Genomic DNA, 16,962 nt, shown 5'->3' with positions numbered 1-16,962 from the left:
ACACACTTAACAATACAAAACTATGTTATGTTGGTGTCTTAAATAATATATTTAATGTCTTTTTTGGGGTTTACTCTTCATATACACAGTGCACGTGCACAGTGATCAGGGCAGGAAGCTGCAGTGCACATCACATCAAGTACCGGTACAAGTTTGTCCCATACTAGAAAGATGCATTTTCTGGTCTCATGAAGTTGAAGTGAACACAGGACCTGTTCCTTAATTGTGTTCTTGGTATTGAGAAATGTCCAATAGCATCCGTAGCAATGAGGCCAGAAGTCATCTTAGTTTGAAGGACCACAATGGTGTCAATATATGTTCATTGTCTATTCACAGCATAGGCCATAAGTCATAAATAAACACAACATTTTGCTGTGAACAGCTTCTTTTTTTTTTTTTTACATTTTGTCAGAAGTTATCAAAAAAAACGTTACTGGGCTGACTTGAATAATTTAGTCAGTGTTGGCCAAACATCATTAAAAGATAATAAGTCAAGGAAGTTTAGTTTCTCCAGGGAGTGGATTTTTGCCGGTCGGGCACAGCCATGTCAAATACAACCTGGATGGTGAAGTACAGTAGGTGGAATGGAAGGCTGGTACTATAGAATGACCTACTCTACAGTAAGTTATTAATCTTAAAAAGGTTAAATGTGTGATCGTAGAAAATCTACCCATACATAAGGCAATGGCATATTGGCTAATTTAACCTCATCTAAACAGTGACCTACCCTGCCAGTGTCTGAGTACACTGGCCTGTCAGTCACGGCACAGGATTTCTGCATCCTTATGCATTGGATGGATGCTAACTGAAACACAACAAAGTATGGATTATTCTGTTTGATCAGTTTACGTCATGGAGGCTCAGCCATGAAGACGGTAGCTGTTTTCACATCAGATTTGGCCTGAGTCCCAGACTATGAGAAATGATGCAGCTGAGATCCCGCAATTTGAGGGATTTACAGTGGTCAGTGTGCAAAGGCCATGCCCCCCCCCCTGGGTGATCAATGTCACTCACACAAGTATGAGTTTAGATTTGGGCTGAGTTTTGTTATTGCAGTCACAGTCTGTATAGGTTTGCTGCAAATTGTGGTGAGTTAAGCAAATGTTTGTGGATGTCTGGTCACCCTAGTGAGAAATGCACAATCAGGTTTTTTTTTTAGAACCACTGGTTTAAATAGAAACAAGCCCAAATAAGCAACTACCCTTTAGAAACAAGCCCAAAAAAAAAACACAAACCTGCAATATATTTACAAGCAACTTCACAGAAAAATATGCCTAAAGTCGCTTATGATAAGCAGACATGGCAACGCTGGTCATTAACAGTGTAAATGAAGGGAAACATGTAATGACAAGCCCCAGAGTCACTGATGAGGGTGATGGATGACTTTCAACTCAAATAGATGGCAGTCCATCACTCAGCTCTCTCTCTCGTGCGCGCACACACACCACAGACACACACACACACACACCCACACCCACACCCACACACAGAGTGTTCTAGCGGGAGTACTGTATGCTCCTGCCGTGGGCGTCCTGGAGCAGACTGCAGACCCCAGCATTGGTTCACCTTGCCAGACCACAGCTGGAACCTCAGACCAACATGACACAGCCTCCCTGGAGCAACGACTACATAATGTAGTACCCATTGCAGTCAGAACTGCAGACTCACTCCCACTTTTCTGATAGAAGACACATCTCTTCAGGCTCAGCCTCACCCCCTAGTACTTCACTGTCCCTGTTACCCCTTTTTGCCACCTTCTCTCTCGATTGATGCTATAGCAGCCAGTGGTGGAAAAAGCACTCACATTTTTCACTTAAGTAAAAGTATCAATACTGCAATGTAGTAATACTCTGTTACAAGTAAAAGTCCGGAATTCAACATTCTCTCAACCCATTCTGTGCGGGAACCCCTATTTGTAACTATACCTTTCAGGACGGGAACCCCTTTTGGGGTTCTTGTTGCTATGTACAGTATATAGCAACATACATTTTTGAATAAATATTTGAAGTTTTTCAGAAAACAGGATTTAGAAGGCGTTTTTAGAATCGGCCTCAGTAAAAGTACAAAAGTATTGGCATCAAAATGTACTTAAATTACAAAAAGTAAAAAGTACTTATGCATGATTTATGCATATTACATAACGTAATTTAGATAGCATATATGCTAGGTTCATGGTTTACATGGTATCCTAGTTTCTTGAGGCACTACACTATGTATGTGATTATTTACCTAATCTGGATCAGAGCGACCGTTAAAAAGGAGTAGTCCACGCAAAAAAATACTTATTTTCTATCAATTACACACCCCATGAAGCCTTGAATTCATGGAGTATCCTACTGAGCAGCCACACCGGTCATCAAATTAGTGGCTTAGGAATTTGAAAAAAAAAATCTCCATGAATTCAAGGCTTCATGGCGTGTGTAATTGATAGATGGGTGAACTACTCCTTTAAATACCTAAAGTGTACATATACACACATATTGCATTAAAACAATGTATGCACACACATACACACACACACACACATACACACACACGCGCGGTGCAACCCCCGACATTTGTCACGGTCTCAGACACACAGCAGGCTCTCCTCTCTCCCCGTAACGCTGATTCCACCTCTCTGCACTCAAAAAACGTCATAAAATGCACATGTCCTAAAAAAAAAGCCGTTCTGCATTCCATTGGCAAGCTCTGGTGGCTGCCTGCAGTGAGCCGAGGCCCCATGGGGGAAATGAGTGGTCACTCTGAAACGTGTATAACCCACATAAAGGAATTGTTTCTGGGAGATCAGAGACCGTAAATTCATTCCTCGCCGCCAGCTCTCTCTCCTCTTGTCCCATCTCCCAAAGGTGAGCTATAACTTTCTGACGCACACACACACATGCAGCGTTTTTTCGGCGCGAGCGCACACACACAGCCACGCTTGAATCGCTCGTGTACACTTTTTCAGTTGAGTTTACCAGCGTGCGTGCACGCACGCACACACACGCATACACACTTTTGATGCACTTATTGAGCAAATTAACATTTCAACATGTCACATACACACACATGCCTTTTGCACCCTCCTGATGTGCATATGTGTGTGGGTAGGTGTGTGGGTAGGTGTGTGCGTGCGTGGGTGCGTGAGTGCGTGCGTGCGTGCTAACTCCACATTACACACTAAGATCCTATGTGTTAACTGAGAGTGGTAACCTGGTTACATTTTGCACTCTCTCAGAGTTAACCCTTTAAAACCGTCATTTTAAGATTTCTTTGGTTATTCAAAAATGGCAGATCTACAAGCTCATAGCGTGGCACCGAGTGCCGAGCTATGAGCTTGTATATCTGCTTTTTTTTTTTTTATCGTGAACATTTTTGCAAATCTTTAAATATATATATATATTTTAAAGCGAACAAAATATTTTGAGATGGGGGTCCGCGGGCCAAATACATATCATTTTGGGGGTCCTTGACATGAAAGAAGTTTGAGAACCACTGATATTATAGCAACATATGTTTTTTTTTTTTAACTGTTAGGATTTAGAAGACATTTGTAGAATCCCCCAGATGCAAAGATTTGAGTTACAAATGTTCGCTTTAAAAATGTATATATTCAAAGATTTGCACGAATTTTCAAGATTTTTCTAAAATAGCAGATCTACAAGCTCATAGCGCGGCACTCTGTGCTGCGCTGTGAGCTTGTATATCTGCTATTTTTGAATAGCCCAAAGAAATCTAAAAATGGTGGGTTAAATGAACAGGATTTTACAGTGCAGTATAGCGGCAGTAACAGAAATGCCTCCTGTGGCAAAGAACGGTGTTGCGGGGCAGAACAGAACAGATGCCGCCCTGGGCCACTCACAACTCCAGGGTTACTTTACACTGAACAAACTTCATTACTGCTTCTATTACCCAGGTACACAGAGCCATGGAAAAGTACTTTGTGGACCACTGTTTACCCAGCATCTTGGTGCCCCCCCCCCCACACACACACACACACAAATTGTTTCCATTGACTGCAGAACAGGGAAAGAGAGTGCGCTGCAAACTTCTGAGCATCAATTATTTTTCTTTTTTAAATGTTTTTATCCCACGATTTTGTAACCCTTTTTCACCCGGTGCCAATTTTCTAAGTGATCCTGGGCACTACACTCCCCCCACCAGCCTAGGGAGCCCAGGGCCGAGCTCATGCCTCCTTCAATGCATGTGAGCCAACTGACCTTCTTGTCACCTGACAGGGGGGAGTTTCCCCGGTAGGACGTAGCGCGTGCTGCGTGGAAGGAACACGTTATTCCAACTCCATCAGGCGCCCCAGCTGTCATGGGGGAGGCGGTATAGCGACCAGGATTACTACATGTTTTTGTGAGGGTATACCCTAGGACACACAGGGAGAACATGCAAACTCCACACAGAGAGGCCCTTTCGCCAACCCCACCTAGGGTATGGGCGCTGATGACGCGGAGGAGAATACACGCCCCCACCGCCCACGGCGGGAATCTAACCCAGGACCTTCTAGCTGTGAGGCGACAGCGCTACTGACAGCGCTACTGACAGCTGACTGTGCCACCGTGCCCCCCTTCTGAGCATCAATTCAACTCTGCGTGTAAAAATGGACCCGCAAAGGTGACAGAGGTCAAATATACAAACGATTGGAAATTGATCGATAAATAATAAAATATGCCTTCATCAGACCCCCAATGATGAGGTGCTTTGCTGAATGCCGATCCACATCTGTATCACCCAATGGTTTATCTCTTGAGAATCATTTTTCACAGCTATTTACCTGAATAATCGAATCAATCACGCCATAACATGCAATGGAGTGACAACTAAGTTACGGGGACTACACTTTTCTAGTTGTATGTGCATGTGTCTAGACTGGAGTGTCTCTACCATCCAGCAATATTCAGACATTCATTTGGATGAGTGCTTTCTCTCCACAGGGCATGAAAACCAATCAGTGAATACATGCCATATGTCCATCCCACAGGCACGCCTTGGCCCACGTTGGGCACAGTTAAGAAATTGAGACGAAAATCCTGGAATGGGCACGGTTAAAACCTGGGGAGTAGCTGGGATTTGTTCCCTGTGGGAGCTCCATTTTAATGGTGTGACGCACACGCACACATGCGTGCGCGCACACGTGCATGCGCACAAGCACACACAGACCAGAGTGATAGTCTTGAAACATTCATTTTAGTTAGATTTTTTTACTTGCGTTTACGAGTGCATGAGTAGTTTTAGTTTGTGTTAGGAACCGACTGGTATAATTGCCTACAAGCATAAACAACATACAGAGCGGTTTGCGTATACTGTTGTTTATACTGTGTGTATGTGACAACGTACACGGTGACAACAAAAGTACACAATGACACCGGACACCACTTCAGTGGATGGTGTCCTGAAACCACAGTCTAGCGTGCACGTGTGACCACCCCTGGTTCAAACCGTTGTGCACTTAACTGCACAAACTGCACAAACTGTGTGCTAATGGAAAGAGCTACACGTTGATCTACAAGCTCTCAATGTGTGGCATTGCATTGTGAGCTTAGTAGATCTGCCCTTTTCCCTGAATAGGGATGCCAGCCAGGGTTTATAATGGTTAATGATATTTGTCATGTCTTGGACATGTCTATACTTGCCAAAAGTGAAAATTGCTACTTCTTCAAAGAAAAAGCAAGTAACATCTCGTCTCTGTCGGGTGGAAACCTCATATGTGCAAAAGTGTTACTTTTGAGGATTCAAATTCAAAGTAGCAAATTTAGCAGATCTACAAGCTCAAAACGCGCCGCGAGCTTGTGGATCTGCTAATTTTGATGCTTTTGTGGGATGCTGTAGTATGATCAAGTAGGGTGTTAATTTACGAAAAAACACAAAAAGTTAAACTATGGAGATAGTTGCCCGACAGCAAAGATCTGTAAGATTGTGCTCATTATACAGTACAAGATTTTGGACAAATAATGTACAAGGTTTCCGCCTGACAGCGACGATATACAAGACCTTGAAGTCAGTAGTAATGGATTCAAATAAAGCATTCAAATGTGTATCTATGAGAGATTTTAAGAGAAGTGTAGAATCAAGAGTTTGTGGTGAAAGAGGCATTGGTTTAGAAGCAAAAAGCCTACCCCTAAACATTTCCTGCAAAATAGAATCACAAAAGACTGCCTGTGTGTGCGTGTGCGTGTGCGTTCAAAGACAGACCAATCACAGCTCATGCCACTGTCGTATGTGTCCGTGAGTGACCAGCAATTATTACGTATTATGATAGCCGATAAGTCGTTATAAAATGATTTAATGTGTTATGATTATTGTTATGAACCAGTATGAGTACTTTTTATGCTATGTTAATGAATTGAATACATAGGACCACAATGGAAACAAGTCCCCAGGACTTTTTTCTGTTATCTTTTTACCCTTAATGTCTGACTGTACCACACTGCTTACATTTCTGACTAATAAAGTATTCAATCAATCAAAGCAGCACCTGCATAGGTGTAAAGTAACTAAGTACATTTACTCAAGTACTTTACTTAAATTTTGTCCTATATATTACTCTGTGTCACAGTGATTTGAACCGACGGCAGGCGTGTATAGTAGCCATGGCTTGGGAGGACGAGACCGCCCGTTCAGAGTATGGGAAAGTATCCCATTGGCTTAAAGGACAGCCAATGATTGAAAACATGTTGCGAATATGTTGCGAATATGTCGAGGATGACTAGTAGGTCAGTCTCTTCTTAGAGCTGGTAAAAAAACGTCAGTAAACATCTTACTCCAACATTGTTCTTGCGAAGCACTTTTGTTCTTATTGGTTTAGTATTTACAAAGTTCACTCTTTCCATTTGGCCAAATGAGACGTATAAGACCATCCATCACCAGTCACACTAAGAGCAACATGCATGTAAACAGCCAGCCTGTGTGCGGCTTCACCGCCTGAACACCGGATTGCTATTCGTGCTGCTTAGTTCACAAACTGCTCACATAGTAACTTACAAATCGATAGCTAAAGATTGGACAAGGAGGCCACGCCGTTATTAGAGACTCTATACGTCTTGTTTAGACGGCCAACACCCCACACTAAGCACACCAACAGCGTAGCTACAAAATGCCATTTGGGAGCAGAGTCGATGTTTCCCCCCGCCCCCCCCCCTTCTGTTATACCCATAGTTCCCTGTATACTACATTCTTACAACTCAATCTGCTTTAGAGCAGTGGTTCTCAAACTTTTTCCTGTCAAGGACCCCCAAATTGACACTTTTTAGCCCGCGGACCCCCATTTGAAAATATATGCCAGCCCCCCCCCCCCCCCCCCCATAAGAGAAGATTTTTACGGCTCTAGCAGTGATTTTCAACTATTTTAAATTCAAGGACCCCCAGTTTGACATGCATTATAGGCTATGGACCCCCATTTAATGGCCTTTCTATCTCTGGGACCCCAATTTATATAGTGAAATCAATGTTAATGTAACTCTGAGGGTGTACAAATGGAACCAAATGGACCCGTTAGGGTCCATTTGGTTCCATTTGTACACCCTCAGAGTTACAGACCCATAAGGGTCCATTTGGTTCCTAACTATTTATCATTTAGCTGGGGACCCCCTGGAACCTCCTGGAAACCCCTCAAGGACCCCTGGGGGTCCCCGGACCCCACTTTGAGAACCACTGCTTTAGAGCAGCCGTGTGGGACTCAGAGGGGCCCCCAGTTCGATCCTCGACTGCTCCAGGCTTCGATGTCAAAGTGTCCCTGAAGAAGTCACTTAACCCCTGTACACCCTCAGAGTTACAGACCCATAAGGGTCCATTTGGTTCCTAACTATTTATCATTTAGCTGGGGACCCCCTGGAACCTCCTGGAAACCCCTCAAGGACCCCTGGGGGTCCCCGGACCCCACTTTGAGAACCACTGCTTTAGAGCAGCCGTGTGGGACTCAGAGGGGCCCCCAGTTCGATCCTCGACTGCTCCAGGCTTCGATGTCAAAGTGTCCCTGAAGAAGTCACTTAACCCCCCCTATAGCTGCTCACCTGAGCAGCACATATATTTTTATTCTTCCTGCTCAAACTGCTCTTCCCCACATGTCAGTTCTCCATCCACATTGTCAATAAAAAAAAATCGCTTCCCGACCTCACTCCACTTATCTGTCTTTTCCTGTTTTTGGCCCGTTTTGAATACAAGAACGCTCGCTCCAAAACACGCTCGCCCCGGGTCAAATCCGGTCGTCACCAAGTATTCCTAAACGTAACCTCAGTAAAACTATGCCTAAACCTAACCTTATTCATAAACTTAACCTCAGCAAAAGTTTGTCTGACCCTAAATGTATTCCTAACCTTAACCTCAGTAAAACGAATATAAGAGCCGCTGGGGGGGCGAGCGGTCCGCGAAAGAAATGGGGGCGAGCGTGTTTTGGGGCGAGTGTCCCGGTTACCCCGGTTTTTACCTGGACAACACTTTTGAGGGCAGATAAAGAGAAGGAAAGTGGCTATAGACATATAAGTAGGTACAATAGCGAATTGTGGATGAGTTGGGAATTTCAACCCGTTTCTATATTCAAAAAGGTAGTGAATTGGCAAAAAGGTGCAACTGCAAAGCCATGGTATATTAACATAACATCTCAAATCAGTGGTTCTCCATATACGTACAGTAGACAATCAATCAATCAATCAAACCGTATTAAGGACACATGGTCCAACAAACAAAATAACATATGGATATATGGACGTATGGACAAATGGACTCCTCAAGGAACCCTGAGGGTCCCTGGAGCCCACTTTGAGAACCACTGATCAAAATGAATCTCCATTAACAGTTGCTATGATTCTTCTAAATCTTCCCTATAGGGGTGGTCAAGGCGGAGCAGAGTCTGGGTCTAGTCATGGTCTAAATGTATGCATGGTTTCTTTGTCTAGCCTGTTGTCTTATTTATTTGTAGTTGTACAATTGTTAGCTATTTATATTGTTTTTGTACTCCCCCCCCCCACCCACCCACCCACCCACACACACACACACACACACACACGCCTGCACACCTGTATTTCTCAGGTATCAGATCCCTACCCTAGTGTGGTATGCACAGCCCCACTTTTCCCACAAGGACATTTTCCTGCACCTATGGGTGCTTCAACTGACATGCACTAGGACGCTTTTGCCACCTTTGTGTTCGTGAACTTAAGTGCAATTACACACCTACACACATCATATCATAATCTGCACATACAAAAGGACCGCAATGGAAACTAGAAAAAGTGCTCCTCGGAGCACAGGTCTCCGCCAGGTCAGAAATCTGCCTCATGGTGGCGCTATAACAGGCCCATGTGAAATATTTGGGGCAGAGATTCGGAATTGGCATCCAGGGAGTGTGTGTGCAAAGTTTCATTGCGATCAGGCCAACGGTGCCGGAGATTAGCTGTTCACAGATATAAGGACGGACGGATTAGCTGTTCACAGACAGAAGGACGAACGGACAGGGGGTAAAACATACTCTCTCGCCAGCCTTTGGCCTGGCAGAGACAATAAGGCGCTGGCTTTATTTTGCATCAATCCTTTTGATAATGGTGTGACAATGTATGTATTTTTACATTATGTTTTGTTATCAATAAAGATGTGAAAGTCAAAGTCCATCAAAATGATCTAGAGCTGCAGAGCAGAAGCAGCGGATGAAACCATCGCCTCTTGGGTTTACTGCCATGGCTCTTCCCTCTGAGTCCCCTGGAACGCACAGTCAGCCACACCGCCGGCTGACTGGCTGCTCATGGTGGTCATTTAAATCAGTGGTGGTTCTCAACCTTTTCAGGCCCCCCAAAATAATAATATTTGGGACCCCCAAACCCTTGGAATTGTAGGAATTGAGGCCTTACATTTAGATTGACTCGTTCCAAAGATAAATGTTGTGAAAATAGCCGATCTACAAGCTCATTAAAAAAATATGTTTTGCCTCTTTCTTATATTATTTTACAATTTGGCCAATGTTTGACCAGTTTTTATAGTTTAGTTTGTTGATTACTTTTGATGCAGTAAAGGTCTTTTTTTATTTCATATTTTTTAGGTATTAGATGAAAGTGCTTAAATTGTCACTTAACTGTCATCTGGAGACCCCCCCAAAAATCATGTGTGGACCCCCCTGGCGGTCACGACCCACAGGTTGAGAACCAATGATTGAAATAACCATTTTATAATACAGGCTCCATGGCAGCATGACATGGTGCTACTTTGTTAACTTCACGGGGAGGGAGTGGTCGGTGTGTGTCAGAGACACAGTGCTGTTTGAGTGGAAACAAACATGATGACACATGTCTTCTCTCATCATCCCAATCAGTGAAACACCAAGTCGTGTTATATCTCCCATTAGCACCGCTGGAAATATCACAACCCACTAAATCAACCAACAAGCAGCAGGATGACAGCTGTGTAGCCGTGCACCGACATACACCATAGGCCCAGAATAGAGCCTATTCCTCTGTGTGTGTGTGTGTGTGTGTGTGTGTGTGTGTGTGTGTGTGTGTGTGTGTGTGTGTGTCTGTCTGTCTGTCTGTCTGTCTGTCTGTGGCCTCTTCCTCTGTGTGTGTGTGTGTGTGTGTGTGTGTGTGTGTGTGTGTGTGTGTGTGTGTGTGTGTGTGTGTGTGTGTGTGTGTGTGTGTGTGTGTGTGTGTGTGTGTGTGTGTGTGTGTCTCTGTCTGTCTGTCTGTCTGTCTGTCTGTCTGTGGCCTCTTCCTCTCTGTGTGTGTGTGTGTGTGTGTGTGTGTGTGTGTGTGTGTGTGTGTGTGTGTGTGTGTGTGTGTGTGTGTGTGTGTGTGTGTGTGTGTGTGTGTGTGTGTGTGTGTGTGTGCACGCCTGCGTGCGTGCGTGCGTGCGTGCGCCTGCGAGAGAGATAAAGAGAGGAACATATGAATCACCCGCATGCATGTGTCTTTGCCATCAGAAAGAATTACAGCTGCGATAATATCCTGTCAGTCATGATGTAGTAGATGTTGTGATATATAAGAAGATATATGTATATCCACCAGTCTGGCACGGACAGCAGCAACATTTTGTCATCACCATTTCAACAGCATGCAGTAACTGTGACCAGACCAGCTCACCTGGCTTTACATTACATAACCAAATGAATCATTCACTCAAGGTGATGATGATTTGAGGAGGTGCGCAAAATGTTTGTCAAGGAAAAAAAATTACCGCAATAAAGAGACTATTATAGGGCAGGTGCAGTAGGATACATTATATATACCTCCACTTTTACCCCCCCAACATAATACACTTTTCATATCGGCTCTGCCGATATGAAAAGTGTATTATGTTGGGGGGGTAAAAGTGGATCCTACTGCCCGATTTGGCACCCAAAGGCAAATAGGCGTACCTTTTAGAACAACTACAAGGTCTCTCCTATACATTATTCAATACGGCTAATGATCCATACCTGTTGGTGCGGTGTGGTCTCTCTCTTTATGTTATGTTAATCCTGCAGGTAGACTCCGTCTCTCCTCATAGCCGCCGCTCCGCTAGAATCTGAGACGGCGAAAAGGCTCGCATCTCCAATACCAACCCCAACGGTCTCCTCTCTCTCTCTCTCTCTCTCTCTCTCTCTCTCTCTCTCTCCCTCTCTCTCTCTCTCTCCCTCACATGCACCGGCCGCCTCGACTCGGGTTCGACTGGCTGGAGCGTAAAGTTACACCCTTTCTAAGTCTAATACACCCCCACCACCTCCTCCTCTCCTCCGGACGGACAGATGAGTCTCGGCTGGAGGAAAGAAAGAAAAAGGGACAGATGGATGCGACCTCCTGGGGGGAAAATAGGGGGAAAAAGAACAGTGCCTTGCCCGGCGGTTTATTCCCATGTAAAAGTTCCGTAATTTTCCTCCTATTTTTGTGGTGCAGCAGCAGCGGACACGGTAAAACTTCAAGTTACTCAGCCATGGCGAGTGGAAGATGGGAATAAATATCCTACTTGCCGCCGTGCGTCGAGGCTTTTTTGCACCGACATTCCAACTTTTATCCAGGGAGAAAAAAAACTGTGCAGCAAGAAGGTGACAAATCGAAAAGTAGCGTGGCGGGACAGAGACGCGCTAAGGTCGGCTGAAGCTGGCTCTGTCTAACCGCTCCTAGACCCGGCTGAGTGAGAGCCTCATGTGAAGATTAGTTTAGATGGAAAGTGTTGTTTGGACTGTCTGAATTGAAGTGGAGCAGCGCCCCCCAGCGGCCAAATGATGGATAAACTTGACAGGGAGGCGCGTGTCAGAAATGCAAATGACACTTATTGGCTGAACAATGACTTCTTGGATAGAGCATGGAGTCAGTGGTGGGAAAAGTAAATGTAGAAATACTCTGTTATAAGTAAAGTCCGGAGTTCAAAATGAAGGCTACTTGAGTAAAAGTACAAAAGTATTGGTATCAAAATGTACTTAAAGTACCAAAAGAGAAAGTACTCATTATTCAGGATGTAAGTTTTCAAATGAATACAAATCTTTTTAAAATAGCAGATCTACAAGCTCACAATGTGTTGCGATGCATTGTGAGCTTATAGATCGGTTATTTTAAGGGCTGAAATGTATATAGGGCTGAAGTGGTTAATGCATGTTTTGTAATAATAATCAAAATGTACAACTCAATCAATAACTAGTAACTAAAGTTTTCTAGTAATTGTAGTGGAGTAAAAGTACAATATTTTCCTCTGAGATGTAGTGGAGTAAAAGTAAACAAATTGGAAATTCTCCAGTAAAGTAAAATTACCTCACAATTGTACTTAAGTGCAATACCAAATATAAAACACTATGTACAAAGTAGAAAAAGGGGAAAAAAAGAAAAAAACCTGTAGGCAGTGAATGCCATCACCTTTCTATGACACACACACACACACACACACACACACACACACACACACACACACACACACACACACACACACACACACACACACACACACACACACACACACCTCCATGTTGCCCAAATGTCAGACATGGGAAATGTTTGAAATATCAGTATGTGTGTGGTGTGTCACTCCAAGAAGGGCAAAGAGTGATGGATTGATTCAGCCCTCTCTCTCTCACACTCACTCACTCCCCCCCCCCCCCTCTCTCTCCGTCTGTTCCCCCCCCCCCCCTCTCTTTCCCTCTCCTTGGCCGTGGTGAAGTTTAAATTAAATTGAACCCACTTTAGCGGAGCCATGGGCATTTCCCAATAGAGTACAACAACAAGAGCGGAGGGTGATAGACACCATGCCCAGCCAAGCTGACCTGCTGTGTGTGAGTGTCCGCATGCACACTTGTCTCTGTGTGCGTGTGCGTGTGCGTGTGCGTGTGTGTGTGTGTGTGTGTGTGTACTTCGGTCCCTATATGCCTGCCTGAGCTGACCTAAGCTGCCTACAGAAGTTTCCACTCAACAAAGTCCAGTCACTCAGGGCAAGGCAGTTCATTTGAGTGGTAACTTCTGCTTACACTGCTTATTCTGCAGTCAGTGCAGTACTGAGGGGAGATGTTTGAGGTGGAGAGCAGTTCCTGCTCCGACAGCTAGAAGGTGAAGGTTTCTTTTTTAATGTTTGTCTGTTGTAGTTTTGGTATTTTGATGACGTTTTTTAGATGGTTTGATGTTGCACTGCAAGTGGGTGAGGGGGAATGGTATTTCACATTCTTCATGTATGTAGTACATTGGGAAATTGACAAATAAAGTGATTCTGAGTGCGAGGGACAGGACAGGGCCCGGACAGGGTGTCAGGACCCAAACATGGGTCCTGACACCCGAACCCAGTGTTTGGGAAAAACTGCTGTAGGAGGGGTTATGGGGTTGGGTAGTCAACAGCTGGTACACACACACATAAATACATTCTTTCACACACACACACACGAACGCACACACACCTGATTTATGCTTCGATGACAAAAGTGTAGTGTGGTGTCGCTCAACAAAAATAATGTGTTTCCATTTGAAAAAAGTGCAGACACATCGTGCCACGAGTGTCAATCTAAAAGTAGCCTACTATATTTTCAACTGAAATATCAAGCTACTGTAGACACACACACACACACAGACCACTTTCTCTTATACAAAGTGCAGCTATGACTTCTGCTGGTGTGTGTGTGTGTGTGTGTGTGTGTGTGTGTGTGTGTGTGTGTGTGTGTGTGTGTGTGTGTGTGTGTGTGTGTGTGTGTGTGTGTGTGTGTGTGTGTGTGTGTGTGTGTGTGTGCTGTGAGATGCAATCAAGGTGTTGATGTATGGTTCTACACACACATGACAGGGTAAGTGATCCATGGAGGGTGGGGTGCATGATTGTGTGTGTGTGTGAGAGAGAGAGGGGGCAGAGAGAGAGAGAGAGAAAGGGCGAGACCCTATGCCATCATATATCATTTCACCCAGGGAGCTAATCTGTTAACCCTGACAAAGAGTTAAGATTACTCTCTCCTTTTCTCTCTCCTTTGAGCAGCCTGTACTCTCCTCTCTGATCTCTTCAGCTTCTTTTTCCTGATTTCACCCACTACATACAGAATATAATGGTTTCCTCTATCCGTCTCTGTTCTCTCTTTCTGTCTCTGTTCCCTCTTTCTGTCTCTGTTCCCTCTTTCTTTTAAGTAACAAGGATAAATCATCAACAGTGTAAACTATGGGAGTTGTCTTTGGTGCCATTCTCTGACAGTGTAAACTGTAAAGGATGCATACATTGATATTATTGGAAGCATAATGTAAGTAGTATAAACACTACAATGTAGTGTTTACACTACTTACAGTTTTCTCCTTAAGATGTATTACTATCAGACTCTGTCTGTGTGACTTTACGCCACTAATCTCACATTCTACCGGGCCGATCATTGCTATATTTCTTGTGCATGCTGCCAACAGGCCAAGGACCTCAATTCCCAAATAATTTTCAAATAGGTCAATGACAACTGGGATTTTTGTGAATTAATAATAATAACATCAACATTATTCTTGTGAATTAGTCCGTGATGGAAGAAGTATTCACATGTTTTACTCAAGTAAAATACTACAATGTAGATATACTCTGTTAGAGGTAGAAGTCCTGTATTCAAAATGTACATGAGTAAAAGTACAAAAGTATCAAAATACACTTAGTATTTAAAGTAAAAGTACTCATTGTGCAGAATGTCCCATTTCACAAGTTCAAAATGTATTAAAAAATAACTGATCTACAAGCTCACAATGCATCGCTTTGCGACGCAAATGGCCAAAATATATATGGGGCTGAAGTGGTTAGTGTGTTTTGTAATAATAATCAAAATCTACAAAGTAACTATAGTAACTCAAGTTTTCATATAATTGCAGTGGAGTACAATATTTTCCTCTGAGATGTAGTGGGGTAAGTATTGAAAATTGTAAATACTGAATAAAGTAAAAAATACCTCAACATTTTACTTAAGTACAGTAAATGTACTTTGTTACTTTATACCACTGGATTTATTTTTTGTTCTTATTGGTGAAGATCATAAAGATCCCTCGTCCTGTATGTCAGTTTAGAGACAAGCCTAATTGACAGTTGCCGTAGATGGAACCCTATGGAAAACCTCAAAGAGAAGAGGCTGAGAAATAGGTAAAGGGTTTCTCTGCACGTATGACCAATGGAAGATTGTAGCACACACACAGCATGACATCAGTTAAAGTCAGACATTCCAGAGAGCAAGCAAGGACTTCTGATTGACACACTGGTGAAAACAAAGAAGCTACCATGAAGACTTAACTTGGAAGTACAAGATCATGTATAACACCAGATACTCAGGTATAGGATTATGAATCGATGCTGTTATGACCCTGGCCTAGGGGGACCAGGGAACACAACAAAAATACAGGGGAGACGCAGTTTACAAAGAATATAGTGTTTTATTAAATAATCAAAATGAACGATCAGATCATAAATGAACAGATGAGGTGTGGAAATCAGTAAAGTCAGTAGTGTAATGCGTGTATGGATGAGTGGATTATGTAGTGTATGTGAGTGTTGCATGTGTGAACATAAATGTGGGAGAAAGAGGTGTAGCTTGGGTGAGGCGCAAAAGCAAATGAACTGAAGGAGAGAAAGAGGACTGGGGAGGCAGGGTTTTATAGGGCGTGGACACCCAAGCCCAGGTGCACGCCAATTTGGCTGATTGCCAACATCTCACTGCTCCCCAAGTCCTATAGGAGCCAATGAGAAACAGAAATGAATACAGAGCAAATCATAACCATATAACCTAAGAGTGACATCACATTATCATACTATACTACAATACAGGGAACCGTCACAATGCATTTGAATCTATGACAACTGATGTTCTCAGAATTCCTTATGAAAGAATGACAGGTGTTGATGGGGAATTGAGTGCAGTAAAGGAAAAACGCCATCTTAATAAACTGCTTGACCATGATTATTCTCATTCCATTCATGGATATCCCTCACAAATGAGTTCCAAGTCTAGCTGTTACCCCATGACATTATCAGTGTAGTTGTGTGGTGGAGGCAGCAGCAGGGTTTACTACAAAGTAGGCTGTGTGTGAAATGTGGCAGAAGAACCGAAGTGGAAGGAATGTATAAAGCATGTTGGAAGAGCTGCAGTGGAAGGCTCTGGAGGTTCAGAAGCACGAGTTGGAGATAGACTGCAGGCAGAGAGAGAGAGGTGAGAGCAGCTCAAGCACAGGCCGGAGGTCTACAACTATAATAGGTGACCAAGCAGGAAGATAATATGAATCAAAACCACAAGGTATGAGAGAATGGGTCCTCCAACAGCATTCCACCACTGCAATGTCACCTTCATATCCCGATTTATCTTCCCTCACTCAGGCCTTTTAAGACAGCATAGCTTTGAACAGACTCCTCCATTCCAGAGCTATTTGTATTCAATAGAGATCCAATCCAATTGATGGAATGTGAAGCTACTTTCACATCACTTTTAAATCAACGAGCCACCGGCCCAGCTCTTCAGCAGAAGCTGTATTATTATCTGAAGAAATGTGTGGGTGGTCCACACGTAACATACGTGATGGTACTTTCCCACTGAGCCATAGTCGGCTA

At 43.6% G+C, this 16,962-nt stretch overlaps 1 protein-coding gene across 1 annotated transcript in view; it reads right to left on the bottom strand.

Moving 5' to 3' along the window:
- LOC308097247 (chemokine-like protein TAFA-2) overlaps window positions 1–11,519 on the bottom strand; it is a 162,205-nt gene extending 150,686 nt beyond the window's left edge. Inside the window, exon 1 of the mRNA XM_080444918.1 lies at window positions 11,387–11,519. The gene's annotated coding sequence lies outside the window, so the exon portion shown is untranslated. The remainder of the gene's footprint in view (window positions 1–11,386) is intronic.
- Between the last annotated feature and the right edge of the window lie 5,443 nt (window positions 11,520–16,962).

This window comes from Gymnoscopelus braueri (genome assembly GCF_963280865.1).
Source record: "Gymnoscopelus braueri genome assembly, chromosome: 12".
Classification (NCBI taxonomy): Eukaryota; Metazoa; Chordata; class Actinopteri; order Myctophiformes; family Myctophidae; genus Gymnoscopelus; species Gymnoscopelus braueri.
Note: the sequence above shows the minus strand (reverse complement) of the source record. Positions and strands in the feature narration are given on the sequence as shown.